The sequence below is a fragment of the Oncorhynchus mykiss genome, chromosome 5 (genome assembly GCF_057628025.1).
Source record: "Oncorhynchus mykiss isolate SJ-2025 chromosome 5, ASM5762802v1, whole genome shotgun sequence".
In the NCBI taxonomy this organism is placed as follows: domain Eukaryota; kingdom Metazoa; phylum Chordata; class Actinopteri; order Salmoniformes; family Salmonidae; genus Oncorhynchus; species Oncorhynchus mykiss.
In genome coordinates this window covers 45,454,666-45,475,834 of record NC_143026.1, presented here as the reverse complement: position 1 = coordinate 45,475,834, position 21,169 = coordinate 45,454,666, and the positions used below count along the sequence as shown (strand labels likewise).

The 21,169-nt window shown below is 41.4% G+C and overlaps 1 protein-coding gene across 2 annotated transcripts in view; it reads right to left on the bottom strand.

Moving 5' to 3' along the window:
* The window catches only part of rc3h2 (ring finger and CCCH-type domains 2), an 81,988-nt gene extending 61,528 nt beyond the window's left edge, over positions 1-20,460 (bottom strand). For both annotated transcript variants that reach the window (XM_090234994.1, XM_090234996.1), the window contains exon 1: positions 20,124-20,460. The gene's annotated coding sequence lies outside the window, so the exon portion shown is untranslated. The remainder of the gene's footprint in view (positions 1-20,123) is intronic.
* Between the last annotated feature and the right edge of the window lie 709 nt (positions 20,461-21,169).

Sequence of the window (21,169 nt, the reverse complement as noted above, 5' to 3'; positions counted from 1 at the left end):
AACTATCGTTGTTTTATCAGGAGCTCCAGTCAATAAATTATAGTTATGACAAATATCATTAAGATTCTTAATCTACAAGTCCCATCTCCCATGTGAAAGGGAAATAATTACTGTTGCTGTGACCATATTACCGCCAGACCGGAGGTCACGAGTCATGATGGCAGTCAAATTCCACATGACCGTTTAGTCATGGTAATAAGGCTTCTCCAAGCTCTGATGCTGCTGATGGTCATTAGTAGCCTACCAAACTGGCTAACTGCCTGGTACTCAGCACTCCATTGTTCTCTAATCACTCTGACATCGATGCAAATGAGATTGAAAATTGAATCAAACACCTCATGAGAGCCCATGAGCTCATGTTGCACAACATTTCTATAGGCTATGCAATTGAGTGAGAAAACAGAGTTTCGATGGCCTCTACTACAAAAGAGGGGGGGATCCCATCAGTTTCTATAGGCTAGGCCTACTATATATTTATTTCTCAACTTTCCTAATATTAAGCACATTGCTTCTCTTTACAACAGGAGTATAGCCTACCTGGGTGGCATGAACAAACACCACGTGAAAAGCGTCCTCCTTTTGCTATTTCATTGTATAGATGACATGTATGTTTCAAGACAGATGCATGATAATGGTCCAATCTAAATCAAAACAAATTTCACATATTGCTTAGTATATGGAAAGACAAGATTAAATCAAGAATAGTCGGATGGGTGACAATATTAGCCTGTCACGTATGAATGATATATTATCACTTCACCCAGTTAGTGTGCAGTAAGGCAAGAAACAGCACTTTTTTGTGACTTTTTCAAATCATAGTCGCACACCTCATGTAGCCTCGCCCATAGGCATGTATGTTTTGATAAGGTTTGTATCACATCTAAAGTGGCCAAATAACCTCTTAAAATTAAGCACATAAATTTGCTATACAATGGCATACATATACAGTTTCAAGTTTGGGGAAGATCATTTGCACCATAAAAATGCACCCCTGAGAATGGTGTTTTCCCACTAATTGAAAGCATTTGTCATGTTAAGAGATAGGGTAATAAGATAAACTTTCTGATCTGTTGCATAAACCTCATTGCTTAAAACAGTTTTTAGTAAAACAGTTGCTAGTGGTTGTATTAGTTTGGGATCTATCCCATCCCACAACTGTCCCAGACTATGTTTGAAATATGTATTTCTTGCACAGAATAGAATAGGTCAATTGTTGTACTATGGGGGATAGTAGATTGACATAGGCTAGTTATTTTTGCTGTTTGTTAGGCCTACTCATCGTGTTTGCTGATGAAAAGTAATTGTGGGCAGTTCTTCCAACATCTTCAATATGCGCCTCGGAATTGGATAAGGATGTGTGCAGTTGCATCCCTGATGTCTGTCTTCACTTGAAGCTCATGAGAAGGACCCGATCATGTGACGGGGATTGGCTAATATAAATGTAGCTATATGAGAGAGCAGTGTGAGTGAGATGTGCACTGGCCACAAAAGGCATGGATTATTTTAGGGGGCATTATGGCCACACAAAGGCGATGCCGCTGGGAAATTTGAGGCATTATCTAGTGCTTGTCAAATTGTGAATGAGAGACTGATGAAGTGTGTACAGCCTGCGCAAAAAAAAACAAAGCAGAGCTCATGCCTTTCATGAGACTTTTAGAGTAATCGAAAACAGAAACCCAGCCTAAAACCCCAAACAGCAAGCAATGCAGGTGTTGAAGCACATTGGCTAGGAAAAACTCCCTAGAAAGGCCAAAACCTAGGAAGAAACCTAGAGAGGAACCAGGCTATGAGGGGTGGCCAGTCCTCTTCTGGCTGTGACGGGTGGAGATTATAACAGAACATGGCCAAGATGTTCAAATGTTCATAAATGACCAGCATGGTCAAATAATAGGTCTAGGACAGGTAGCACGTCCGGTGAACAGGTTAGGATTCCATAGCTGCAGGCAGAACAGTTGAAACTGGAGCAGCAGCACGGCCAGGTGGACTGGGGACAGCAAGGAGTCATCATGACAGGTAGTCCTGAGGCATGGTCCAAGGGCTCAGGTCCTCCGAGAGAGAGAAAGAAAGAGAGAAAGAGAGAATTAGAGAGAGCATACTTAAATTCACACAGGACACTGGATAAGACAGGAGAAGTACTCCAGATGTAACAAACTGACCCTAGCCCCCCGACACATAAACTACTGCAGCATAAATACTGGAGGCTGAGACAGGAGGGGTCAGGAGACACTGTGGCCCCATCCGATGATACCCCCGGACAGGTCCAAACAGGAAGGATATAACCCCACCCACTTTGCCAAAGCACAGCCCCCACACCACTAGAGGGATATCTTCAGCCACCAACTTACCATCCTGAGACAAGGCTGAGTATAGCCCACAAAGTAGTTGATCCCCTTGCTCTGCAAGGGCAGTGGCATTTGTGGCGCGATGGGTAACAATGCTTTGAGGGTGGCTGGTTCAAGCCCAGGTAAGGGCGAGGAGAGAGACGGAAGCTAAACTGTTACATTGATGTTGTTGACCCGGATCACTGGTTGCTGCGACAAAGGAGGAGGTCAAAAGGGGGGTGAGTGTAACCAATATGAAATGGCTAGCTGGTGCGTGCTAATTCTAGCTGGTGCGTTTCAATTGGTGACGTCACTCGCTCTGAGACCTTGAAGTAGTTGTTCCCCTTGCTCTGCAAGGGCTGTGGCGCGATGGGTAACAATGCTTCGAGGGTGACTGTTGTCTGTGTGCAGAGGGTCCCTGGTTCGAGCCCAGGTAGGAGAGGGATGGAAGCTATACTGTTACACTTACAATGTAATGTTACTCCATGATAGCGGATTTACTAACATATTAGCTATGTTGACTAGGATGTTACTTTCGCTAATATGGGGGAGACCAGTTATGATATGGTTTGGCTTGGGAAAGGTTTTTTCACCTGGTCACATACAGCTTATGTGTTGTTCATTGAAGTCCACAAATGAAGGGGAAAAGGTGAGAGGATTCTGTTGAAAAACGTTTCCCACTTTGGGCTAGGGGGCAGTACTAGGGGGCAGTATTTTGACGTCTGGATGAAAAGCGTGCCCAAAGTAAACTGCCTGTTACTCAGGCCCAAAAGCTAGGATATGCATATAGTTGGTATATTTGGATAGAAAACATCTAAAGTTTCTAAAACTGTTACAATAATGTCTGTGGGTATAACTGAACTGATATAGCAGGCGAAAACCCGAGGACAATCCATCCAAAGAATAATGATTTTCAGCCTACCACTGTTTCCAATGACTGTCATGTTTAATATGAGGCGAAAACCTCCCAGATTGCAATTCCTAGGGCTTCCACTAGATGTCAACAGTCTTTAGAAAGAGTTTCAGGCTTGTTTTTGGAAAAATGAGCTATAATTTGTAGTTTTTCTAAGTGGCTCCCATTTTGGCTGTAGTGTTTTCATGCGCGTAGATGAGAGCGCATCCTTTGTTGTTTATCTCCAGTAAAGACAATAACGATTCCCCCGTCTTAAATTGTATCATTTATTTACTTATTAGGGTACCTGAGGTTGGGTTATAAATGTTGGTTGACATAAACTTAGTATTACTTTCTTAGCTACAGTATACATATCTCCCTGGCATATTACATCATTTATGCAGCAGCAAACAATACATTTTTGGACTCACCTTGCTGTGTTGTGCTCACTTGAACAGGAAGGTGGTGTGGTGGTCCTTTGTGGGCAAATTTTGTCATCAAAGTCTGGCATTCTCTGGATTTATGGTGCTTTAAAAACAACTGGGAACATGAAAAAACAAGTTTGAATCATGATGACGCCATGGATCTTCATGTCATAGCTCTAGAAAGAGGCCGGATTTACAAATCTGAGTTGGATGACCGTTCAAAATGCATTTTCCCAGTCGTAGCTAATTTATTCTCGACTTCCCAGTTGAACTCACTGAAGTCAAGTTTCCACAGTTCCGAGTTAACAATTGTTTTGAGCGTGGCACAAATCATGCTTCATTGACAGCATGGCCAATGTTGAATGTTTATAATTTTAAATTTGGAAAAGAGCCCTTCAATCCCAGATTTGGGACAACACAGCCACTCCACTGAATAGCAGGCTAGTGATTGCTTTGCAATGCTTGCAGTTAGCCACTGTCCCTGATTCCTTCCAAACCACTCATTGTTGAATTTGCAATTTCCAGCTTGTGTAATGTATATGTCCAATGGCCGACGACCACCAATAAGTTTTATCTACAACTTCTCTTCATTATTTCTCTTCATGTGGCAAGGATTAAAAAATATTTGCCAGTATATTGTCGATTTGATGCATGATGATGACTGCTAGCTAAGATTTTGAAAGTATGATGTTGACATGATCAGTCCAATCAAAGCTACATATAACGTGATTTGATGTAATTTTATCTGTGGCCGATGACATTGAGCCTTCTTGGATGGGCACTTCTAATGCACCCAAGGGGCTAACATTTTCTAGCTCTACCCTTAGAATTGGCGGTGTCCCCATGAGTGACAGAACACTGGGTGAATCACGCCGCAATGCTCCGTATTTTCTGCTGGCTTTGCCCCACCACCACAGAAAGCACTGAGCTAGGCTGAAACACCTGCATTTTGGAGCTGCCTTACTCAAGAAAACATAAAAAAGACCATGATTGTAAGCGGCTTTATTAACTCAAATATATATATATATTCTTTATATTGTTTCCAAAGTAACATTCAAAACAGGAAAGTCCCACCCCCCCCCCCCCCCCAAAAAAAAAAAATTTGATTACTTTTTTTTGCTAAAAATGTGGGTCTCAAAGCCCCACCTGCCCTGAATGATGGGTCGCGACTGGTTCAAACCCAAGAGTATACATTGCATTCGGAAAGTATTCAGACCCCTTTACTTTTTCCACATTTTGTTACTTTACAGACTTATTCTAAAATTGATTAAATTGTTTTGTTTCCCCTCATCAATCTACACACAATACCCCATAATGACAAAGTAAAAACATTTTTTTATACATATATGCAAATGTATACAATTTTTTAAACTGAAATATCACATTTCCACCAGTATACAGACCCTTTACTCAGTACTTTGTTGATGCACCTTTAGCAGCGATTACAGCCTTGTGTCTTCTTGGGTATGACGCTACAAGCTTGGCACACCTTGTGTGCCTTTTGGGGAGTTTCTCCCATTCTTTTTAATTTTAAAAAAGTATTAATTTTTTTTTACCCCCTTTTTCTCCCCAATTTCGTGGTATCCAATTGTTAGTAGTTACTATCTTGTCTCATCGCTACTCCCGCACGGACTCGGGAGAGGCGAAGGTCGAGAGCCATGCGTCCTCCGAAACACAACCCAACCAAGCCCCGCACTGCTTCTTAACACAGCGCGCATCCAGCCCGGAAGCCAGTCGCACCAATGTGTCGAGGAAACACTGTACACCTAGTGACCTGGTCAGCATGCACTGCGCCCAGGCCCACCACAGGAGTCGCTAGTGCGCGATGAGACAAGGATATCACTGCCAGCCAAACTCTCCCTAATCCGGACGACGCTAGGCCAATTGTGCGCCGCCCCATGGGCCTCCCGGCTGCGGCCGGCTGCAACAGAGTCTGGGCTCGAACCAGAGTGTCTGGTGGCACAGCTAGCACTGCGATGCAGTGCCTTAGACCACTGCGTCACCCGGGAGGCCTGTTTTTCCCATTCTTCTCTGCAGATCATCTCAAGCTCTGTCAGGTTGGATGGGCAGTGTCTCTTCACAGCTATTTTCAGGTCTCTCCAGAGCTGTTCGATCGGATTCAAGTTCGGGCTCTGGCTGGGCCACTCAAGGACATTCAGAGACTTGTCCCGAAGCCACTCTTGCATTGTCTTGGCTGTGTGCTTAGTGTTGTTATCCTGTTGGAAAGTGAACCTTCGCCCTAGTCTGAGGTCCTGAGTGCTCTGGAGCAGGTTTTCATCAAGTATCTCTCTGTACTTTGCGCTATTCATCTTTCCCTCGATCCTGACTAGTCTGCCTGTCCCTGCCGCTGAAAACCATCCCTTCAGCATGATGCTGCCACCACCATGTTTCACCTCAGGGATGGTGCCAGGTTTCCTCAAGACGTGACGCTTGGCATTCAGGCCAAAGTTAATTCTTGGTTTCATCAGACCAGAGAATCTTGACCAGACCAGATAATATTGAGTCCTTTAGGTGCCCAGCTTGTGCCTTTTACTGAGGAGAGGCCGCCGTCTGGCCACTCTACCATAAAGGCCTGATTGGGGGAGTGCTGCAGAGATGGTTGTCCTTCTGAAAGATTATCCCATCTCCACAGAGGAACTCCGGATCTCTGTCAGAGTGACCATTGGGTTCTTGGTCACTTTCCTGACCAAGGCCCTTCTCCTGTGATTGCTCAGTTTGGCCGGGTGGCCAGCTCTAGGAAGAGTCTTGTTGGTTACAAACTTCTTCAATTTAAGAATGATGGAGGCCACTGTGTGCCTCGACACAATCATGTCTCGGAGCTCTACGGACAGTTCCTTCGACCTCATTTCTTGGTTTTAGCTCTGACATGCACCGTCAACTGTGGGACCTTATATAGACACGTGTGTGCCTTTCCAAATCATGTCCAATCAATTGAACTTACCACAGGTGGACTCCAATCAAGTTGTAGGAACACCTCAATGATGATCAATGGAAACAGGATACACCTGAGCTCAATTTCGAGTCTCATAGCAAAAAGTCTGAATACTAACAGTACAGTTTTTAATTTTTAATACATTTGCAAAAATGTATAAAAACCTGTTGTCACTTTGTCATTATGGGGTATTGCGTGTAGATTGATGAGAAAAATATATATATTTTATGCATTTTAGAATAAGACTGTAATGTAGCAAAATGTGGAAAATACTGAATACTGAATACTTTACGAATGCATTCACATCTTCTGTAGAATTGTGGAATAGGATGTTTTCAACTTCTATCTGTCCATTCAGCAATTGCTAAAGATACTCAGATTGTCATTAAACCTGCTGATAAGGGAGGAGCTATAGTTGTTCAGACTACTTTATAAGGCAGAGGCCTATCGCCCGCTTGATGATGAACATTTCTATAGGAAACTCAGAACTTACTCTACATCTGACTTCCAGACAAAGATAACCAACTATCTGACATTTGATCTTGATCAGAACTGGATCTCTATGCATGAATGTAACTACCTGTATTGGAAATTCCCTGTCATACCTGTTTTCTATAGACTACCTAAGATCCATAAGAGCATATGCTAACCTAAGGGCAGAACCATCATTGCCAGTATTGACTCTCTTCTAGAGACTCTCCAACTTTGCTGATTCTTTCATTAAGCCTATTGTGCAAAAATGCAAAGCATTCGTCAACGGTTCTACAGATGTGATTAACAAAATATCAGAACTGTCTAATCTCCCTGACAACATCCTATTGGCTACATTTGATCTAGAGAGCCTCTACACCCTTCAAACTCAACTCTGGACCTTGAAGCCAGTTCCACTGCATTTTTTCCGTTGTTCTCAGCTAATCAGGGACTGATTTAGACCTGGGACAAAAGGTGTGTACAATTAATTATCAGGTAGAACAGAAAACCAGCAGGCTTCGAACCTCGTAGGTTAAGAGTTGAGTACCCCTGCTCTGCACAAATATCTCTCATGAAAAAGGCTAGATGCACTGGAATATATTACCTACAGGAAAGTGACAGAGAAATGTCACCACCTAGTGAATTAATCTGTGAACTGGCTTCTCAAGTTCTCAAGATCAACTACTTTGCCTTTGAAAAACGCTTTTTCCTTCAAATCAGTGGAGTTGCTATGGGCTCCACCTTAGCCCCTAATTATGCTATTTTATACATGGGCTATTTTGAGCACAAGTCTATCTGTGAGTTGACCAGGACCCTTACTTCTCCAAGATGCTCAAATGGTTCAGGTCAATTGATGATATTCTTTGTGTGTGGATTGGCACTGAACAAGAACTCCACGAATTCACTTCCTTTTAGAACAGTATGAACCCGGAACTGAAGTGCTCTATTGAGTATGACCATAAGCGGGTCAATTTATTGGACATGTGAATAGAGGCTGCTAATGGGGAACTTATCACCACTCTAAACCTCGACCAGCATATACAAAAAACAAGTGTCAAAACTTGTAAGGAATTCTCTGTTACTTGCATTACTACATTCACCCTCAAAGCCTTTATGATTAAAACGTAGTCTACAAACAGGGTCCCAATATTCACAGTAGACTAGTCCAAGGCAGTCTCAACACGGTTGCTAAACAAACCCTCCTTACTCCCCTGAGAGATGGAAACTACCCTGTGGCAATTGTGCTCAGTGCAGCAACATAGACACCCAAGGTCTGGAAAAATGTACAGTGTTAAAAGTGTGATCACATGCAACACAAAAAATGGGATTTAGATCCTACTCTGTGTTTGTGGGTGAGACATCCAGATGCTCGAAACAGAGAATAAGCGAACATAAGACGCAAGGAGGAAAATTACCCTGTTGCTTGTCACTTTGTCCAGTGCTCTCACAGTGTGTCTTCTCTACAATTCCATGGCATTGAGAAGGTGGAAGTGTCACCAAGAGGAGGCGGCAACGGCCGTAAACTCTGTCAGAGAGAACTCTTCTATATTCATCCTTTAGGCGCCCTATAGCCGTTAGGACTTTTTTTTATATGAGGGTCATGTTGTAATTCCTCATTTTAGCTTCACAAACACACCCTGGTATTAGGATGTCCTGTATTCACCTCTATCTAGTTGTTTTCTAGATTTCTCCTGGCTCTATAGTATATAGTGTTGTATATATTTTCCTTTTTTTTTTCTCCATTTTTTAAACTTTATTTCTCTCTCTTTGAGACTATAGGTTCCTTCTACTAACACCACATTCCCTGTGTACATGTGTTTTGTTCTAGTAGAAATACATCTATAACATGTTATTTTCTATCCTGTATTTCTATCTGATATTATGATATCTAGTGGCCCTTTTTGGTACTTGAGATCACCACAAGTATCTGCAATTACCTCTAGCTCACTAGGTGGCATTACCTGCCCCCTATTGTTTGTGGAGATATGCTCTGATGAAGGTCAATTGACCAAAAACTCAGCTATAATTAATTTTAATTTGCATCTGACTGGAAGTGTGACTTTTTCCTGTTTCTCCAGTTTAGCCTTTTGCCTCCAGCACCAAATCAGCTTTGGGTGTGCGATAGACTCTTGTCTATTGTCTGCCCCATTGTAAAATGTGTAGAATTGCAGGAAATTAGCTTTAAATCAGCATATTTTTGATCAGCCTCATGGCAATATGTGTAAAATAGCATGAAATGAGCTATAAAACTGAACATGTTCATCTCTGCACCATGACAAAAAATTTAGAACTGCAGGAAGTTAGCCGTTTTCCCAACAAACAAACAAAATCCCTGGGTGGGGCCTGTCATGCCAAATAGTGTCCCCCTCTACGTCACAATTGGATTCGACGAGCTCTAATTTATGTTGCTAGGGCTGTTGCTAGAATTTGAAATTTTTTTTTTATTTTTTTTTTTATTTGCAATATTCTGACCGAATTACAAATGAGCCAAAGCGTCCGTTGATATGCTAGTTGCTTGGTTACCTCGTAGCGTCTCGCAGGACCCCGGACCCCGGCAGTTTTAGTTAAATTTAACCTCAGAAGCGCTCACTCAGCCCGCGCAAGATTATTACCTCAGTATTGCCCTCCAAGAACTGTGTTTTTGACGGTGACAACCTGCTGACGACCTGCAGCTTCAGAGGACCGAAAAGACTGGAAAGAGAACACTCTTTCTTTACCATATATTTGTCTTCATATAAGAACATATTGTTAATCAGGAAGAAATAATTGAAGCTGTTTTTAGATATATATTGACATTGCTAACGTTTGTTACTTATTTAACTCATCCAGTTTTATTTAGCTAACGTTATCTAACTGTTAACTGTTATTGTATGTGCTTTATGTTTATCTATCAAGCTAACTGTTATTGTACTAAAGTAGCTGCTTTCTGTTTGTATGTACTAGAGTTTGCACTTCAATGGCATCTCTTGTTGAACCCATGACAGAGATTTTATTGTATCTTTCCGTTACAGTACTATGGAGGCACCACTGATCTCGACAAGAGGCGCAACATTCGTAGGGGGGCAGAGAAATTCACAATTCAGGGTAACGTTAAGCAGTTCATTTCTATTACTGTTAGATAACTGGAAGGATTTATGTATGATCATTTAACAACCATTTTTCATTTAACAACCATTTTTCATCTAGCTAACGTTAGTCTACATGTCGCAACGCTAGCTGACGTTATACAGTTAGTTATTTCTGACACATTGAGGTACCTAGCTATAAGTTAACCCAGATCAATCAAATGGATAGGTGTAAACAATTATGGTAACTCCAACTGCCCTTAACTAGGTGTCACTAGGTGACAGAGAGACCCATACAGAAAGAGAGAGAGGAAGAAAGTGACAGAGGGAGAGAGAGAGGTGAGAAGAGAGTGAAAGCCCTGACGCCCTACATTTCGGTGAAGCCCGTGAGACAAAGTATGTTAAGCTTTGGTTGATATCGATCTACCATTCGATCTACCATTCGATCTACCATTCCAGTGTTTAATTGCTATATTGTAATTACTTCGCCACCATGGCCTATTTATTTCCTTAACTTACCTCATTTGCACTCACTGTATATAGACTTTTTGTTTTCTTTTGTTCTACTGTATTATTGACTGTATGTTTTGTTTATTCCATGTGTAACTCTGTGTTGTTGTATGTGTCGAATTGCTACGCTTTATCTTGGCCAGGTCGCAGTTGCAAATGAGAACTTGTTCTCAACTAGCCTACCTGGTTAAATAAAGGTGAAATAAATAAATCAAAATATTTGAGAAATCAAGAAATGGTAGTTATGCTGAGCTCATAAAAAATGTACCTCTTCAATTTCTCTCTCCAAATGACTTTAGGACCCTCAACTGTCCGAGCCACCCAGGAGGTATCCCATCCACCAGAGCCAGTGAGTTCAGATCAGTCTGATTCTCTGTGCTCTGAGTCGGAAGGGGACCAGCTTGAGGTAGGCTATACTTTCAAAAGCTGTTGAAAAGTACATATCTCTTCTTCATAACACTGCACTAATCCATCAAATGTTCTCACATGTGGCTTGTGTTGGACTGGAGGTACAGGGGCAGGTAAGTCCAGTCACTGGCATAGAAGACACTAGTGAGGTTCTCATCACTAGTGTCCAACAGGGACAGTTAAGGCCAGTCACTGGACTAGAAGACACTAGTGAGGTTCTCATCACTAGTGTCCAACGGGGGCAGGTAAGTCCAGTCACTGGACTAGAAGACACTAGTGAGGTTCTCATCACTAGTGTCCAACAGGGGCATGTAAGGCCAGTCACTGGACTAGAAGACACTAGTGAGGTTCTCATCATCATGATGCCAGGTTGGTTTTCACAGCCGTTTCATAAGGTGTTCATTATTGTAAGTTGTAAAGTATCATTTGATGGTATTTATTTGTTCCACATGATTCCTTGTTGTATCCTAGGACCTGCAAGGGTCTACCAATGAGCTATGCAAGATAAAAACATTTTTTATCATAATAAACTCAGCAAAAAAAAGAAACGTCCCTTTTTCAGGACCCTGTCTTTCAAAGATAATACGTAAAAATCCAAATAACTTCAGATCTTCACTGTAAAGGGTTTAAATACTGTTTCCCATGCTTGTTCAATGAACCATAAACAATTAATGAACATACACCTGTGGAACGGTTGAAGACACTAACAGCTTACAGTAGGTAGGCAATTAAGGTCACAGTTATGAAAACTTAGGACACTAAAGAGGCCTTTCTACTGACTCTAAAAAACACCAACAGAAAAATGGCCAGGGTCCCTGCTCATCTGTGTGAACGTGCCTTAGCCATGCTGCAAGGAGGCATGAGGACTGCAGATGTGGCCAGGGCAATACATCTCTATGTCCGTACTGTGAGACGCCTGAGACCGCGCTACAGGGATACAGGACGGACAGCTGATTGTCCTCGCAGTGGCAGACCACATGTAACAACACCTGCACAGGATCGGTACATCCCAACATCACACCTGCGGGACAGGTATAGGATGGCAACAACTGCCCGAGTTACACCAGGAATGCACAATCCCTTCATTAGTGCTCAGACTGTCCGCAATAGGCTGAGAGAGGTTGCAAGTTCAAATCCCCGAGCTGACAAGGTACAAATCTGTCGTTCTGCCCCTGAACAGGCAGTTAACCCACTGTTCCTAGGCCGTCATTGAAAATAAGAATTTGTTCTTAACTGACTTGCCTAGTTAAATAAAGGTAAAATAAAAAATAAATAAAAAAGAGAGGCTGGACTGAGGGCCTGTAGGCTTGTTGTAAGGCAGGTCCTCACCAGACATCACTCGCAACAACGTTGCCTATGAACACAAATCCACCGTCGCTGGACCAGACAGGATTGGCAAAAAGTGCTCTTCACTGACGAGTCGCGGTTTTGTCTCACCAGGGGTGATGGTCGGATATGCGTTTATCGCCGAAGGAATGAGCATTACACTGAGGCCTGTGCTCTGGAGCGGGATTGATTTGGAGGTGGAGGGTCCATCATGGTCTGGGGAGGTGTGTCACAGCATCATCAGACTGAGCTTGTTGTCATTGCAGGCATTCTCAACGCTGTGCATTACAGGGAAGACATCCTCCTCCCTCATGTGGTACTCTTCCTGCAGGCTCATTCTGACATGACCCTCCAGCATGACAATGCCACCAGCCATACTGCTCGTTCTGTGGGTGATTTCCTGCAAGACAGGAATGTCAGTGTTCTGCCATGCCCAGCGAAGAGCCCGGATCTCTATCCCATTGAGCACGTCTGGGACCTGTTGGATCGGAGGGTGAGGGCTAGGGCTAATTCCCCCCAGAATTGTCCGGGAACTTGCAGGTACCTTGGTGGAAGAGTGGGGTAATATCGCACAGCAACAACTGGCAAATCTGGTGCAGTCCATGAGGTGGAGATGCACTGCAGTACTTAATGCAGCTGATGGCCTCACCAGATACTGACTGTTCCTTTTGATTTTGACCCCCCCCCCACCCCCTTTGTTCAGGGACACATTATTCCATTTCTGTTAGTCACATGTCTGTGGAAATTGTTCAGTTTATGTCTCAGTTGTTGAATCTTGTTATGTTCATACAAATATTTACACATGTTACGTTTACTGAAAATAAACGCAGTTGACAGTGAGAGGACGTTTCTTTTTTTGCTGAGTTTAGAGGACTACTGAAATGATATTATTTCAGTGTAGACAAGGGAAGGGCAGGTTAAATTAAAAACATGACAGCCAGACAAGCCAGTGTATGAGTCAAATGGATTTGCATATGAATGGAGTGGAAATTAGCTGACTTCCTGATCTGTAAGGTAAGTAACTCTAATGTGTCAAGCAGATTACAGGTTTTCTTTGCCATTTCCGACATGGGTTTCATGTAACGTTAACAAAGTACCAAAAAGTTGTTAGAATTCATGTTTACATTTTCTTAGCTAAACAAAACTTGTTTAAAACAGCGACATTTTGGCGGAAATCAGCCTTGCTTGCATATTGATGATGAAAATAACGTAATTTAGGCTGTAGCGATCTCCAAAATTCTAATCATTAGGTCATCACACCATTGATAAAGCAACAGACGCTAATAGTTTATCAAATCCCATTGTGACGTAGAGGGGGACCCTATTTGGCCGAGGGACATTATTTGGCATGACAGCCAAAGGTAGATGCCCCGGGGCCCCAGATGTGGTAGTCCGGCCCTGATAGTAGATCAAATCATCTCCTGTCATGAACTTTTCTTTGTCTTTTATACCGAACACTTCCGTGAGGTCATTGGTGAGTGTTTTGCATCCTACTGTAATCATCATTCTACACTGTGCAAAGTGGTGAACCATGCACATGTTGTATTTGGCCTGAGCCTGTATTTAGGTTCAGTGGTAAGATGCATGTGTCAATCATCCTTATAATAATATATGCTAAAGTCTTTGGGAACAGAATTCAGGACAAACAATACACAGCATTTGTTGTACAAGCTTTGAAATGGTAGAAGCCATTTACATCAAATGTTCAAAAATGGCAAAAAATTAGGTTGCCATCATTTTGATGTTGCCACAATTTGAATTGGAGAGATAAGAAATAAACCATCCGTTGAATCTGGCTCATCGTTTATGATTTGACTATCAGTGAATGTACGTGGCTTTTGCTTCGCAACCATCCCAGCACAGTCCAATGGCAGAAGTTCTGAGACTTCTTCATTATCTGTAAGGAATTATTGCCACCCTGTGGCATATGATGGTTAGTACAAGTTCTGTATATCACTGTGTTTATATTGTAAGTCTGATAAAGAGAGAGGAAGAACACAAAATATAAAATAAATATTGAAGTCTTTGTAACGTGGAATACACCTCAATATACCTCAGCCACGCTCAAGGTCCTAAACGATATCTTAACCGCCATCGATAAGGAACAATACTGTGCAGCCGTATTCTATGGCCTGGCCAAGGCTTTTGACTCTTTCAATCACCACAGCAGACTCGATAGCCTTGGTTTCTCAAATGATTGCCTTGCTTGGTTCACCAACTACTTATCTGATAGAGTTCAGTGTGTCAAATCAGAGGGCCTGTTGTCCGGGCCTCTGGCAGTCTCTATGGGGGTGCCACAGGGTTCGATTCTTGGGCCGACTCTCTTCTCTGTATACATCAATGATGTCGCTCGTGCTGCTGGTGAGTCTCTGATCCACCTCTACGCAGACGACACCATTCTGTATACTTCTGGCCCTTCTTTGGACACCGTGTTAACAACCCCCCCAGACGAGCTTCAATGCCATTACGACTCTCCTTCCGTGGCCTCCAACTGCTCTTAAATACAAGTAAAACTAAATGCATGCTTTTCAACCGATTGCTGCCTGCACCTGCACCTGCCCGTCCAGCATCACTACTCTGGACGGTTCTGACTTAGAATATGTGGACAACTACAAATACCTAGGTGTCTGGTTAGACTATAAACTCTCCTTCCAGACTCACATCAAACATCTCCAATCGAAAGTTAAATCTAGAATTGGCTTCCTATTTCGCAACAAAGCATCCTTCACTCATGCTGCCAAACATACCCTCGTAAAACTGACCATCCTACCGATCCTCGACTTCGGCGATGTCATTTATAAAATAGCCTCCAAACCCTACACAATAAATTGGATGCAGTCTATCACAGTGCCATCCGTTTTGTCATCAAAGCCCCATATACTACCCACCTCTGCGACCTGTACGCTCTTGTTGGCTGGCCCTCGCTTCATACTCGTCGCCAAACCCATTGGCTCCAGGTCATCTACAAGACCCTGCTAGGTAAAGTCCCCCCTTATCTCAGCTCGCTGGTCACCATAGCAGCACCCACCTGTAGCACGCGCTCCAGCAGGTATATCTCTCTGGTCACCCCCAAAACCAATTCTTCCTTTGGCCGCCTCTCCTTCAGGTTTTCTGCTGCCAATGACTGGAACGAACTATAAAAATCTCTGAAACTGGAAACACTTATCTCCCTCACTAGCTTTAAGCGCCAGCTGTCAGAGCAGCTCACTAATTACTGCACCTGTACATAGCCCATCTATAATTTAGCCCAAACAACTACCTCTTCCCCTACTGTATTTATTTATTTTGCTCCTTTGCACCCCACTATTTCTATCTCTACTTTGCACATTCTTCCACTGCAAATCTACCATTCCAGTGTTTTACTTGCTATATTGTATTTACTTTGCCACCATGGCCTTTTTTGCCTTTACCTCCCTTATCTCACCTCATTTGCTCACATTGTATATAGACTTATTTTTCTACTGTATTATTGACTGTATGTTTGTTTTACTCCATGTGTAACTTTGTGTTGTTGTATCTGTCGAACTGTTTTGCTTTATCTTGGCCAGGTCGCAATTGTAAATGAGAACTTGTTCTCAACTTGCCTACCTGGTTAAATAAAGGTGAAATCAAATGTAAAATAAAACAAACACTTGCTCTATATGAGAAAGATGATAGTTTCAGGCTAGTGACAAAGACTATGGAATGGTTTGAAGGAGGATATCGCATGAGCCAGATCTTCAAGACTACATCACATCTCCAAAAGAGGGCAGTAGCAAACTTCGTACCAATGTGCTGTTATTGCATTGTTACTACTAATGACTAGCTGCAGAATCTCAGAACTCTTATCTTACCACTAGTATGATGTCTTTCCACCAACTTTTTAAAAAAGCTGAAAATACAAAATAAGGAAAGCTGATTTTGTAACCAGTTACTCCCCCTTCCCCCCAACACACACACACAAACAAACAAACAAACAAACCAGTTTGTGCATGTCCATACTCACCCATGTTAACTGAGAGGAGCCAGTCAACATGGATTCAAGTTGCTGTTAAATCAATAAGTAAATGATTAGGGTTAATGCAATGTCAGGATGCAGCCCCTGACACCACTTGACCCTTCCTCACCCCTGTCATAGTGATTATACCAGCAGAGGGACACCTCCCTAAATAGACCCCTACAGCAAAATATACACTCCCCTCTGTATTTATTTGGACAGTGAAGCAAAAATGTGTACGTATGTCTCTGTACTCCAGCATTTTGGATTTGAGATCAAATGTTTCATACGAAGCAAGGCGACAGTACAGAATGTCACCTTTTATTTGAGGGTATTTTCACACATAGCTGTTTACAGTTTAGAAATAAAAGCACTTTATCTATCTAGTCCCACCATTGGAAAACATGTTTTTTTTCTCCAGTATTTGGACTATATTGTGGATGATACCATGATTATGAATTGTGAATAATGATGAATCAGAAAGTTAAAAGAACAAAGCCCCCTTTTACTAATGCTAACCTCTCACCATTACCAATAACAGGGGAGGTTAGCATTTTTTTAGCAATATGATCTTTGTTCCTCTGTAACTTTCTCACATATCATGATTCATTCACGATAATCACGGTAGCATCCAAATTAATATAGAAGTGTAGAGAAACATCTTCTATTCTTATTTTACAATAAAAGTGACTCCAAAATGATACAATACATTAGTCACCATTCAGTTACTACTGGCCAAAACATAATCTGAAACACACACAACCCAAAAAAACAACTGCAAATAAATCCATTTGTAGAGTCACAAGCGTGATGTAGCCATTGCGTGCTAGGAATATGGGACCAAATACTACACTTTTTACTCCTTAATTACACTAAGTGAATTTGTCCAAAATCTTTAAATAGGGGGACTAGATACATAAAGTGCTTTCATTTCTAAATGGTAAAACAGATATATATGAAAACACCCGAATAAAAAAGGTGACATTATGTGCTGCCACCTTATATGAATCATTTGATCTCAAATCCAGAATGCTGGAGTACAGAGCCAACTGTTCACATTTTAGCGTCACTGCCAAAATAAATAAGGATGGAGTGCACACAGAGGTTTGGGTTACTAAAATGTGGATTTGGTACACCATTTCTAAATGTATCTTAGTTGAGTTTATTTAATTGATAATAAAAAAAATAGGGATTACACTTCTTGAATATGAAAGGGCTATATACATTGTGTAAAAGCAAGGTGTCACTCACAAACCACAGTGCAACAAAAAGGGACAACAAATCAGCTAAACTGGCACTTGAAGAGGCTGTTTTCTTTGTTGTTAAGTGATTGTTTCCTGTTTGCCCATACCAGCTGTACTGGGCTCTATGCCCTGTTGTTGGGACAGATGGGCAGACAGACAGACCGACGACACAGACTTGCCCTTCGGGGTGTTTTCTGTTTGCGTTCCAAAATGCACAGTGACCACTCAACACAATTACTCCCGTGATATCCAGAGAAGATCTAGAACACAAGTGCTCCAAGATGCATGGCCAGGTCTGGTTCAGGGCCAGTGTTCGTACGCTCAGTGCACCCTGTGCACGCACACACACACACACACCTTTCTGGCCTTTGATTGGCTTCCAGTTGGGTTGTTGAGGGTTTGCGGTGGAGGTTCAGAATGGGCTGGCGGGTGGATTTCAGTACACAGACGAATCAATGATAAAGATCTCTGGTGGAGAAATTTCAAGCAGATACAGACAGATGTGAACAACTCAGGAGGTCAGCACCTGCACTCCTTTGCCTCGCTCTTTCTTTTCATTCAGTTTGGGGTTTTCATTGTATCCCCCCCTCCCCCGAGTAGAGGTTGCTTTTGTGTTTGTGGAAAATGTCAGACAGCTTCAAATGTGTGTGGAGATTCTTATCAGTGGAGTTGGTAACATTTCGAGTGTAGTTTGTGACCATATGAGGAAAAGTGAGTGAGTGAGGGTGTTTGTGGTGTGTGCCAAACCCGGACGATGCTGGGCCAATTGTGCGCCGCCCTATGGGACACCCAATCATGGCCGGATGTGATACAGCCTGGATTCGAACCAGGGACACTGCGCCACTCGGGATCCCTACTGTTACTAAGAACTAAGTGGAACTTAACAAGTCTTGTGTCTTATTTTAACACAAGCACCTTTATGCTTTAATATTTGAAGAGGTTATTTCCAAAACCTATACCCACCAATTTTTCCACATTTGTGTTTTCACAAATGATTGCTACATACAGATCTCATATTACTGTATTGATTCATTTAAAAAAAAACATTTGTACAGTTATCATTTGTGTAGTTATTTCTTACAATTGACTGTGTAAATCCTAGCTGTACTACTTATTTATCTGAGTGATGCAGATATACAGTGGTTCCTCCTGTATAGCCTTTTGCAACAACAAAAAACATGATTATTTGTCCCTCTGAAATGAAACCATCAAGTGATAGATTTTGAAACATTGAACATGCCATGATTAGATAGTGGAAAAAAAACACACCAATCTCTTTCACAAGTTATTTAAACAATAAACGCTAATTTTCAAACATTTCTGAAAATGGATATATGGCGATTTGGAAAGAATCTCTTAATTTACAGTGAGAGAAACAGGTAGTAGAATCAGGCAGTAACACAACACTTCCAACAGGTACAAACCAACAATAGCAATGTGGATTAAAGGAGGTATTTGGAAATTACCTTTGACTGTTAATACATCAAATAATGTCTTGTGTACAAAATCTATTGGCATGTTCCAAACAAATAAACAACAACAAATAAAATCAACAACTCTAGATCAACAGTTATAATATCCCTCATGTGGATTACTCAATTCACTAATTACACACTTTTAAACAAAACTGGAATAACATGCATATTCGTTTACTTGTATGCATAATGTATTACTGGCAATAAAGATTGGTATAGGTGTTAGCTAATGTATATTATATTTAACAAGATGTAAAAAAATGACCATGTTCTAATGTGGCCTTGATTATCAACATTACATCACATCAACATGTACAGTTGATTGCTAAGACAAAACACAGCATACATGAGTTCTGCAAGAACAATGAGCAATCATTAGCTAATTATAACAGCAAGCCTTCTAAAAGCGTTCTCACAACAAGTATGATAAAAGTATAGTAGCCTACAAAACATAAAATACAAAGTAGTACAAATTCAACAATAGGACAAAGAACAAAATGATTGTTCCTTCAGGACCCCTTCATTTTACATGTCCATGGTCAAAACGTCTGAGATTCAGCAACATTGAATTCCTTAAAAATGTTCTTTTGAAAAACTCTCAGTAAATCTTGGGTGCGACTGAGAGCTATTGTTTGAGCAGCGAAACACAAGACAATAATCATACACTCATATGATCCAGCGATAATGTGATTGTAATCTGTTTGTTTTGAAAGGCAGGCATAAAACCAGAATTGCTCAGCTTTACTTGATTTGGCAACATTAACTTCTTGAATCTACTTGAGACGCACATGTCCCAAGTAGGCACCTGGAAATGCAAATGCGCTACGCTAAATGCTAAATGTACTCGTTAAAACTCAAACCTTGATCAAAATTCACAAGCAGGGTATTAAATTAAAGCTACACTCGTTGTGAACCTAGCCAGCAAGTCAGATTTTTAAAATGCTTTTCGGCGAAAGCATCAGAAGCTATTATCTGATAGCATGCACCCCCCAAAATGCCAGCTCGACACGTAAACAACAGATTTTGCGATAGACGGCGCTACCCAAAACGCAGAAATAAAATATAAAACATTCATTACCTTAGACGAGCTTCTTTCTTGGCACTCCTATATGCCCCATAAACATCACTATTGGGTCTTTTTTTCGTTTAAATCGGTCCATATATACCCAAAATAGCTTTGTATTGAAGTAGTGTCATTCAGAAAAATTCATCGTTTTTAAACGCTGCGTAATTTTTTAAAATTAAAAAAGTCGACGATAAACTTTCACAAAACACTTCGAAATCCTTTTGTAATCCAACTTTAGGTATTAGTAAACGTTTATAATCTATCAAAACGATTACAGGGCGATGTCTCTTCAATAGGTCCTCACTTCAAAAACAATGCAATCTGATCTCTCCTTGAACTGCATCCGGGTGAAGACTGGAAAACTTGGGGTCAGACAGATGGATTTTCCAACAATTAATTCGATTGAAAATTAGTACAATGGCGCCATCGTGCGGAATTTGTATGAAGTGCAGGCAAATTTCCATTAAATTCTGTTGTCCTTTAACAACTGGTGGAAGTGACTTATGGAAATTATTTTTTGCTTTCAGAGAGCAGTTTTTCTTGCGTTTTTCAATGAAACACACGCTCTGTTATAGTCACAGCCGTGATTTAACCAGTTTTATAAACTTCAGAGTGTTTTCTATCCACACATACTAATCATATGCATATACTATATTCCTGGCATGAGTAGCAGGACGCTGAAAAGTTGCGCGATTTTTAACAGAATTTTCAAAAAAGGGGGGGGTAGATCTAACGCTTTGGCGGATATGCATTTTTCCATTGTTGTTGAATGTAGAATTTTTATATCCATATTACATCTCTTTTTCATGTACTGAATGTACTTGAAGGACTTTGCTTTAGGGAATAATTCTCAGTAGTACGCATAAAAGTTGAATAAAATAGATAATGCAATCATCACTTGAATAGAAAGACTGACTAATATTTGAGTGATCACAGAACAGCTCGGTAAAACAACAAACAATGACAAAGAATGCAAATGTGTGTGTGTGTGTGTGTGTGTGTGTGTGTGTGTGTTGTATGTCAAATGAAAACGATAGACATTCTTTATTTATTTTATT